The sequence below is a fragment of the Prosopis cineraria genome, unplaced genomic scaffold, assembly GCF_029017545.1.
Source record: "Prosopis cineraria cultivar Desert tree isolate PC_DT_omini unplaced genomic scaffold, ASM2901754v1 PC1, whole genome shotgun sequence".
NCBI lineage: Eukaryota > Viridiplantae > Streptophyta > Magnoliopsida > Fabales > Fabaceae > Prosopis > Prosopis cineraria.
The window spans coordinates 33,314,461-33,324,939 of NW_026555332.1; the positions used below are offsets into that span (position 1 = coordinate 33,314,461).

The following is a 10,479-nucleotide window of genomic DNA, read 5'->3' on the forward strand; positions in this document are numbered from 1 at the left end:
TATGCTTTATAATAGCTGTCAGTTTTAAATTTTAATGAAACATTTATTTTTATACCATTTTATCATTTAATAGTGAAAATATTGTTAAGCAGAGTCGAAGTGTATGGTTACAAGTAACCCTTTGATACATGGATATTTAATCTAAACTATCTAATAACTTTTTAAATCTATGTACCAAATCATAAACAACAATTATTTCTAACAAATGCAGTAGTAGTAAATAATTTGTCAGTTTTTCAGAAATCAAATGTATAACTTAACTTTTTGAACCAAAGCATGCAAACCTAGAGAGAAAAGCAGCGTGCATAAACTTGGTCAACACAATAGACCCCACATTCAAGAGAGAGATGGAGTGTAACAATATATGTCGAATACATGTTATGGACTTTAATACAATCTGGATGTGAATTAATGTATCACGCTATTACAATGCTGCATCTTCTTCTACTAATTTAACTATGTCACTGAAAAGAAGGTGAGCTTATACGTTATTTAGTAAGGATAAAAGCATTTTTCAGAAAAGAAATGGAAAATATATCTATCCCACACACACACATATTAATTACTTACAATTCCATATACCAAACATGCATTATAGTAACACACTGTCATTAATGTGCAGCATCACTCTAGGGGTTTAGGTGTCCCAATCTAGGGTAAGCATGAAGGTGCACACCCCCATCCATATGCAGAGTAAGAGTAGTTCTATAATGAACTGTTTTTGCTTTCATCTGCAAGCTTGAACTCGTGACTACTTGAAAGGATTGCAGAGAAGATCTTCATCTGTCTGTAAGAAAAATCCTTCCCCAGGCACTGTCTTGGACCAGCCTGTAGTTTTAAAACAAGAGAGTTCATATATCAACGCTTCAAAGTTTTTTTTTTTTTGGCAACTCAATTGCTTTCATTCTAGAGTAAAGCATAATACAAATAGTGAATGCCTAGTGATGACAGAATTTAAAGCTAAAAACTCTACGTACTTTAAGTTTGAATTAATAGGAATTTAGATTTAAGACAAAAAGGTGAATAAAAATATATAGATTTTAATTTAATCCAAATTCACTTCTCATTGTGAACACTGTATTTTGTTCGGGCATTTTTTATTAAAATATAAAAATATAAAAATAAAATTTAATCCTTTTTAGGATTATATTTTTTAAAAAAATTAATAAGATTTAATTTTATTTTAACCTAAATGATCTTTTGTTGTTTAGGATCTTATTTCTTTTAGTTCATTAAAAATTACCAAAAAATACAAAAAATTCAAAAAAACAAAATTTAATCCTTTTTAGGATTATATTTTCAAAAAATCATGCTTAAGTCTTGAAAAATCCCCCCAAATCATTCCAACCATTCAAAAATATTGAGAATTAACTTTTTAAATTTTATTATTTTTTCATAAAAAGATAATAACTATATATTTTAAAATCAGATTTCTTTCCCTCGTACTTTGATTAAAAAAATAAAAAAATATAAAAACCTAAGTTTCCTTTCATGACAAGAAGACTAGAAAGAAAATAGAAACAGAAGAAGCAGAGGCGTGCACTGGAGAAGCAGAAACACAAAAACAAAAAAAAAAAAAGAACAGATCCTTTGGTGAAGAAGAAAAAAAAAGCAGAACTAGATAGCCACATAGACACGAAAACACTTTGAGCCAGATGCATGCATGCACAATAAAACAGAGCATAAGGAGCAGCAAGCAACCAACATTCGTACACACACTTTTGGCTAGCAAAAAAAAGAAACAGAACAAAAACGCAGCATGGAGAGTAGTAGAAAAGAAGAGAAAAGGAGAAAAACAAAGTAGACAAAGGAGAACAGAAAAACGGACAAGAGAGAAGAAAAAAAACTAGACAAAAACCAGAGTAGAAAGACCGAGAATAAGAGAGCACGAGGAAAAAAAAGCAAAGGATGCCGGTCATGAGACCTTCAGCTAGACGAGAAAACTCAGAGAAGAGAGAGATTGTGGAGAACGAGAGAGCAAAGACTGAAGTGAGCAAGGACGAGTAGAAAAAGAAGAAGAAAGCTTGACGAGAAAATGAAAAAAAAAACAGAGCAAAAGAAAGAGATCTGGAAGGGGAGAAGCAAAAATTGAGGGCGAGACGAGAGTAAAGAGAAGACAAGAAAGGAAAGGGTGAGGACAAAATCATCATCAGAGAAAAGAATTGAAGTGCATTCGTTTCTCATTATATCGTCTTCAAAAAATCAGCAGGAGCAAGCTTGGAGATGAAATGTCCACATGCCAGCGATGATGACAAGATGAAAAAGCTGATCTGTACCAAGCTGTGGCTTCTGTCGTCACCACACGCTCTACCTCTGGCCTCTCTCCAAGCCCCAATCCTCTTCTGTATCTACGTCGGCCCCCTTCATTCCTCCACTATCATCTCCAGAGTCCAAATGGATCAACATGTACATTCGGTATACGAGGACTGCCTAGAGCTCCTTGAGGATTCCATCAACGTGCTCCTTTACTCTCTCATTTTAGTCATGCCATCCCCACTCAAAGGCTGTAATGGGTCTACCGATGATGTGCTGACATGTCTCAGCGCCGCCATCTTGGATCAAGATAGAGGTAGTGAAGGTTTTGCGGGGAGATAACGGTTAAAAGGTAAAAACTATTGCTTGAATAATATTGTTCTCTTTTCTCCTTTTCTTTCCAATATCTTATAGTGGGTATAAGTTTGCATGAGTTCTTGACTAGCTATTTATAAAATATTTTGTGTAATCTTGTGTCTCTTAATGGTTCAAAGGTATAGTTTTATTTAAGTTTTGAGATTCTTGACACTTAAGAATTAATCATTAAGTTTGCCTACTAATTTTGAAAATTTGACAAGTTCTTCATCTTGTAATGTTTGTGGTTGTAAAACAGTTTGTATTATAAGATATCTAATATGTTTAACCTAAGTACATTTAGTTTTGCATGGTTGATTCTCAAATTGCCTTTCAATATTTTTAATTACTATATTTTAGAAAAATGCAATGTGTGGTGGCATGGTTCGATCCTTATATTAACCTTTGTTCATTTGTGGTAGTTTATTTATGCGTAATCGTGGCTTATAACATTCATATACCTCATGGTGCTTTTTACTTTCATATGTTGTCATGATTTTCTTATAAGAGGCTAATGTATAAATAGAAAAAGAAATATGTGTGTGTGTGTGTGTGTGTGTGTGTCTTTATGGTTTATTTATAATGTGAGATTTTAAGAATTTTCGCAAGCATTTAAATTTAAAATGATCTCATACCATGTAACTCAATAAGATTTTGCAGGTATGAGAATCAATCTTATAATAAATATTTAAGTTTCATTGGAATTTTAATAATCTTTATAGAGACTTAAGTTAATCACATTATCATGTAGGATAATACGTTCTCGCAGATGAAGTGATTTTCAATTTTTATAATAAATAAATAATTTTTGTAAATAATTGTATAATACACAATTTAAAAAATTAATTAACCAAATTAATGTATTTAAGTTGTAATCACATTTACCATTTATATCTTTTAGTCATGTGAGATTTTTGAATCTTTATGGGCTTCTAAGATAATCGTATTATCGTATGAGTTAATGAGACTCTGCAGATATGATAATTAAGTATTTAAAGAAATATATAAATTATATATTAAATTAATTAAATTAAAGATGTATTTAAATAAATTGAATTCCTTTATCGTATGAGATTTTGGAATCTCCATAGATATTTAGGATAATCATATTACTGTATAAGCCAATTAGGCTTTGCAGATATGACGATTAAGAGTCTTTAAAACACATACATACATACTTCAACAAATTATTACTAACACTTAAAAATATAAATAAATTAAATTACTAAATTCTTTTATCATGTAAGATTTTGAAATTTCTGTAGATATTTAGAACAATTGCATTACCGCATAAATCAATAAGGCTCTGCAGGTATAGCAGTTAAAATTCTCAATCATAAAATATAAAAAAAATAATAATCTTAAACTCTTTTCTTTCTTTATTTCAAAAATTCAAAAATTGAGAAAATAGTTAAAATTAAATCACTTTTTATAATTTAAAATACACATATGAAAATTTTAAAAATTGTTTTACTTGCAAAATAGTGAATTATTTCTAATTAATTTCTCTTTAAAAAATATTTTCACTAACAAACTTTTGAGCCCGAACTACATAGACTTTGATCCCCATCACAGGATACATAGGTTTCAGAGTTGGATTCTGAGTCAAGTCCTCCCTCATAAATAAATAAATATTTCTTATTTAATTCTTATCATTTTTATATCAAACACATGAATATAAAAGGAATAATTAAAATAATTTTAAAACTATATTAATATAGTATAATAAATTTCAGGTAACCGTTTTGACAAACGGGTGTTGTGGGATGCCTAACACCTTCCTTACACTTAATCGACTCTTGAACCTATTCTCTGATTTTACAGACCATCCTTATCCTCATTTAAATGGTTTTTCAAGATTTTCCTCAAAATCTTGGTGGCGACTCCTCATTCATCCGGTTCCCGCCTCGAAGGCAGGCCCTTTCGCTCGCGCGCCGTCTGCATAGCATTTTTCTGGGTGCGACACTTATTATAATTCTTTTATGATTTTATATTTTCTTTAAACCCTAATTATTTGAAATTTTAACCATTTCAAACCTCTCATTTTCTTCATATTTTCACTGCTCACCTTTTTTCTTATCTCCTGTCAATTGAAAAATAAAAGTAAACTTGTCATTTTTAATTTTTTATTTTCATTTTGTATTTCAACTTGTCTCTTTTCTTTCTTTTGAATTTTTTATTCTATTCAAACAAATGATTATAAATATATTAATTTTAAATGTGTAATTTTAAATTTAAAAAATTCAAATTCAAATCAATAATTCTAAATGCTACCTTAAAAATACTTTCCAATTGGCACAATCATCTATATTATTATATAAATCCCTTGTAAATTGCAATGTTAATAAGCTTTAATAATAGGGCTTACTTCTCAGGTGGGCACTAGGTACGAGACTCAATTGATTTATCTATTTTGGTGATAAGAGACTGAATTTATTTATAAGAGGGAAGCATGCTTGTACATCTTTTTACCTGAAAAGCCGTGAATTTGAAAGGACTTTCTTGCTGGAACTTTCCATTTGTGTCCAGCCATCTCTCTGGCTTGAATTCCTCAGCATCATCACCCCACACGTATTTCATTCTTCCCATGGCATAAGGCAGGTATGAAACAAAATCTCCTTTTTTGACACTAAATCCATCTGGCAATGTATCATCCGAGAAACAGATCTTACCATCCTGTCACAGAAACATCATATGACATTGTCAGAGAAAACCAAAAAAAAAAAAAAAAGATCAATTCTCATTATTAGAAAAAAAGACTATATGTTCAATCACCCATGGAACTGCTGGGTAAAGTCTGAGTGTCTCAGTCAAAGCTGCAGTTAGATATTGCATATTTTCAAGTGCTTCTTCAGTTATACTATCAGCAAGTTCCTCAACAGATGAAAAGCTTTCTAAATTGGTGGCCTCTTTGGTTTCTTCTACAATCCTGTCCTGAACATGAGGATATTTGCAGAGAGTGTAAAAGAACCAAGACATTGTGGTTGCCGTTGTGTCTTTTCCTGCAATGATAAAACTGAGAATGATGTCTTTAACGAACTTTGGATCTGTCTCTTCCAAGTCTAGAAACCTTGACAGTAAGTCCTTCCCTGCAGATCCATCTGGTGATTTCATGACTTGCTCAGTCTTGCTTTTTATTACTTTGTACACAAATTCACCAACCACTTTGATATTTTTCCCCATTGAGGCTTCTAATCCTATGTAGATGAACTTCTTGATTTTGCAGAAAATATCCACATAGCGAAGCATAGTTTTTTCATTTGCATCATTGAAAGCATTTGAGAACTTGGTGCCATCTTCGTATGTTCCCTTCAAAGTGTCTAGTTCTACACCAAGAATAACCTTGAGCACTGAGTCCAGGGTTGATTTGAAAAACAGATCCTGGCAATAAGCACCATGAACAGATTTCTTGTTATTTTTTTTTCATCTGCAATGATGTCATTCTCAACTGCAACTAAAACTGTAACTAAAAGGAATAGCAATTCTTTGTCACTAGGAATTAGAACATGTTAAACTAGGCTAGATTTCGGTCAAACACGCTTGAGCTTGTAATAAGAGTTTTAAGCAGGCTTAGACCTAAACCTGTAATAGACTCAGCTTGATTTGAAACTTTTTTAAAAATATACATGTTAAACAGGCTTTTAAAGAGGCTTATAAGACCAAGTCTTAAAGGTTCTAAATAGACTTTAAATCCATTCAAAGCTTAGACTCAAAGCTTTCAATGCATATGCTTTAAAGGCTATATGATATTAAAATTGAAGTAAAACTTTTGATAAATCCGGATAAAATATAAATTAAATAACCTAAGGATTATATTATAAATACAAAAATTAAATTAAATGAGATAAATATATAAATAAAAATAATAAAACAAGTCAGGACTTGAATAAATAAGTCTAGTCTCCTTAGCTAAGCAAGCCTTTAACAAGCTTTGGGCCAGCCCCGTTTATAAACAAGTCATGCTAGGCTTAATTTGTCAGTCATGAAGTTAAGGAGTTTTGAACTTACACAACATGAATGAGTGAACAACTCCTATATGAAGATATATTCATCGCTATATCATTTTAACAAATCTTACTTGTACTTCTAACATCTGATTTGAGATTGAAGCATCAGATACCATCACTGCAAGTTTAACAGCAGTAGATTTGAACACAGAACTGCGGAAATCTCTCAAAATCCTGGAGGAAAATTGATAGCTTGCTGTCTTTCTCTGTTTCTTCCGCTTCTCTCCATCCACTGTGAATATCCCATCACCCAGAAGGTCCTTCAAGATGGTATTCTAGTACTCACCCTGCACCACAATGAAGAAATTCTAAGGCTTAATCTAGTTGAGAGAAAAGTGAGTGGAAAATAGAGAGGACAGAGAAAAAAACTTTCAATTTTTTTTTCTTTTTTACTATTTTTGAGAGTTCTCTGTCCTAGTATTCTCTTTTCTTCATGTTTCTCCCCATTCAATCCAAGGGTAAGAATAAACATGATAAATTGAACCTCCTAAGAATTAGAAAGGTAAAATAAGATTAAGACAAAATTAGATTAGTACCACATCTGATATTGAAATTAGATTGAAACTGAGGTAGTAGACTAATAGTACCTTTCCATAGTTTGCAAATTTTGTCTTGAGGTTGTATTCAACATTAATGGGTTCTGTAGTGTTAACCTCATTTCTGCCAAAGCTAAGTAGCCTGTAAGTTTTGTGTTTTGCTGAAAGGTCTGTCATATAGTCATGTAGTCATGAAGCCTATGAAAATTGAACAGTTGGTGCAAGACAGTGCCAGCAACATGATATTTTCTGCTTCTGTCATCTGCTTTCTTAAGCACAAACACTGCCAAAACTATGGCTACAAAGGCTGCGGTTAAATATATGGGATCCAAGCTCAAATTGTCCGGCAACATTATAGCTTAAGAGGAGGCTACAGAGAAAATGAAATTTCACAGAACCTAAAAGTGGAAGAAAACCAAGAAAGCTGTGTTTGTTATCTCGTTCATTACATGAGGACTACGTTTCCAAGGTAATATGTAGTTGCCAACTTTTCCCATATGACAAGAAGAAAACAAACACAAATCCTAGGATAGGAAAATGTGAAGCCACGTGGATGATTAAGCATCAGAAGTGTATATATACTTCAGCAATGAAGCTTTTCATTGGTTTGGATATAACATGGTGGCTGCCGGAGTTAACTTTTCATTGAAGAAGAAAAGGAATTTTCAACATCAATCCTACGCGTTCAATAAAGAGAGTTGTTATGGCCCAAAAGGATCCATCTGTGCATGAGGCTAGAGTGGAGGGCTCAAGTGATATCAGTCCAGAAGAGACGAACCATCCAGTACAGGTTGGGCTCAGGAAGAGTAAGAGAATTAAGAGGCCCACTTGGAAGTTGAGGGCCCTTGATGGTGAGGTTTAATAGTGGGTGGCTGAGAAGAGAGAGGCATGTTGATTGTAATGGAAACTTTTCCCGTCTGACGAATTCTCCCTCGTCTGGCAGATTTGTTCTGCAAATCTGATTTCCCTTTCTGTTACGCATCACGCGATTCCGTCTTGTACTGAGTTTGCAATCGTGACAGTAATAATACATAGCTTCTTATTAATCTCATCATTTTGTGCGTTCATTCCTGCATTTCTGGTTTTAGTGTGACATCTTTGGTGCTTTCATTGAGAGCATGAAGAAAGACGAAATGAAGCGAGTACACAGGAATTCATGGAGGAAACCAATCAACGGTTTGCTAAGATTGAAAACTTAATGACTACGTTGACTCAATCCATTGAAGGGCTGCGACAAGAAAAAGAGAAGAGACCTTTGGAGGAAGCAGCAGAGGATGGCAGAGCACCAGTCGTTCCTTATATACAAAACCCAGTGCAGCCATTGAAACAGGTAAAAGTAGATTTCCCGCGTTTCGATGTTACTGAACCTTTGTATTGGCTATTCCGTGCAGAGCAATACTTCAAATTCTACGACACAACTAAACCTCAAAACTAGTGATGGCTGGAATCCATATGGAGGGACCGGCAGATCCATGGTTTCAAATGATGCAAAAAGCGAATCAGTTACCCTCATGGTCAGCATTGACAAGTGCTGTTGAAGAACACTTCGGCCCGACGGAATACGTGTGCGCTCGAGCTCAACTATTTAAGTTGACGCAACAGGGCTCATTTGATGAATGTGTCAAGGCATTTCTAGCTTTGGCTAATCGGTCAGAGGAGATGTCGGAAGGATCCTTAATTGACCGCTTCATTGGTGGATCGAAACCTGAGTTGAGACATGACGTGGTGGCTCAAATTCCAACCACACTGTTGAAAGCTATTGCCCTAGGTCGTTTGTTTGCGGCTCGTGACCATTTGGTGGTAGCACCAGCACGTTCGATAACCCTTTTCTCTCCGTCTCCAACGTCGGGGAGTAGCAAGAATACAGGTGGAAGTGGAGTCGCGCAAGGAGGAAGCTCCAATAGTCAGAATGTCACCACCTCTGTTCTCTCTCCATTATTACCGACCCAACTCGACCTCCGATTAGAAGAATTACTCCGGCAGAGATGCAGATACGTCGAGAGAAAGGATTATGTTACTTTCGTGATGACAAATTCACACCTAGTCAAAACGGCAATTGATGATGTTAATAGGGGACGAGGAATCAGACGAGGTGCTGGAGCTGAATGCTTCCGATGAAACAGATCCTGAAGGTAATGCTACTTTACGCCACCTATCACTGTATGCTTTTCGAGGTTCTTCTGGTATTGCCACTATCAGATTTAATGGGACGATTAATGGAACAAAGGTACAAGCTCTTCTAGATGGGGGAAGTTCAGATAGTTTTATCCACCCGAGAATTGTGGGTCACCTAAAAATGGCTGTGGAGCCATTTCTGATTCTGAAAGTGTTAGTAGGCACTGGGCAACTTATGACGAGTAGTGGGTGCTTCCCAGATCTTCCTCTTCAAATTGATGGACATACGATGCACATACCAGTGTTTGTGCTTCCTGTTGCTGGCGTCGATGTGGTCATTGGCGCATCCTGGTTAGAGACACTTGGCCTCACGTGGCGGATTACAGCTCCTCCACTATCCGCTTCATGTCAGGCGGGGCATTCATAACTCTGAAAGGGTTTAAGTCAGCCCACATACAGCAAGCTCAACTTAACCAAATGGACCGTTTTTTGAAAATTGAATCTTCAGCCGAATTATTTCTTATACAAGAATTTTAACAAGCCGAAACAGTGAGTGGAGACCCATTAATGAGCCACAACATTGTCCCACCTGACTTGGCTGATGTGTTAGCCAAATATACCCAGGTTTTTTTAATCCCCTCGAGGGCTGCCACCGTCACGCAGTCGTGCTCATCAAATAATCCTGCAACCTGGTCAAGGACTGATCAAGGTGTGCCCATGCCGTTACCCACATAGCCAAAAATCAAAAATAGAGAAAATAGTCATTGAACTGCTATCTGAAGGACTTATTCAACCTAGCACCAATCCCTTCTCGGCACCTGTCATTCTAGTGAAGAAGAAAGATGGGACTTGGCGTTTCTGTGTTGATTACATAGCGGTAAATGCTTTGGCAATAAAAGACTCATTTCCAATGCCAACTGTAGATGAATTGCTAGATGAATTAAGAGGTTCAGTTTACTATTCGAAGCTTGACTTACGGGCTGGATACCATCAGATATTGATGAATGAAAAAGACAGACAGAAGACCGCTTTTCGAACCCATCAAGGCTTGTATGAATGGCTTGTCATGCCATTTGGGCTCACAAATGCCCCTGCTACATTTCAGGCTCTCATGAATTCCATTTTTTGATCATGTCTGCGTCAGTTTGTTCTAATATTTTTTGATGATATTTTAGTTTACAGTCCTGACTGGGAAACTCATTTGCACCATGTTG

The 10,479-nt window shown here is 35.1% G+C and overlaps 1 pseudogene; it reads right to left on the reverse strand.

Moving 5' to 3' along the window:
- Window positions 1–629: 629 nt before the first annotated feature.
- On the reverse strand, window positions 630–7,525 carry LOC129289562 (cytochrome P450 704C1-like; annotated as a pseudogene).
- Window positions 7,526–10,479: the final 2,954 nt, after the last annotated feature.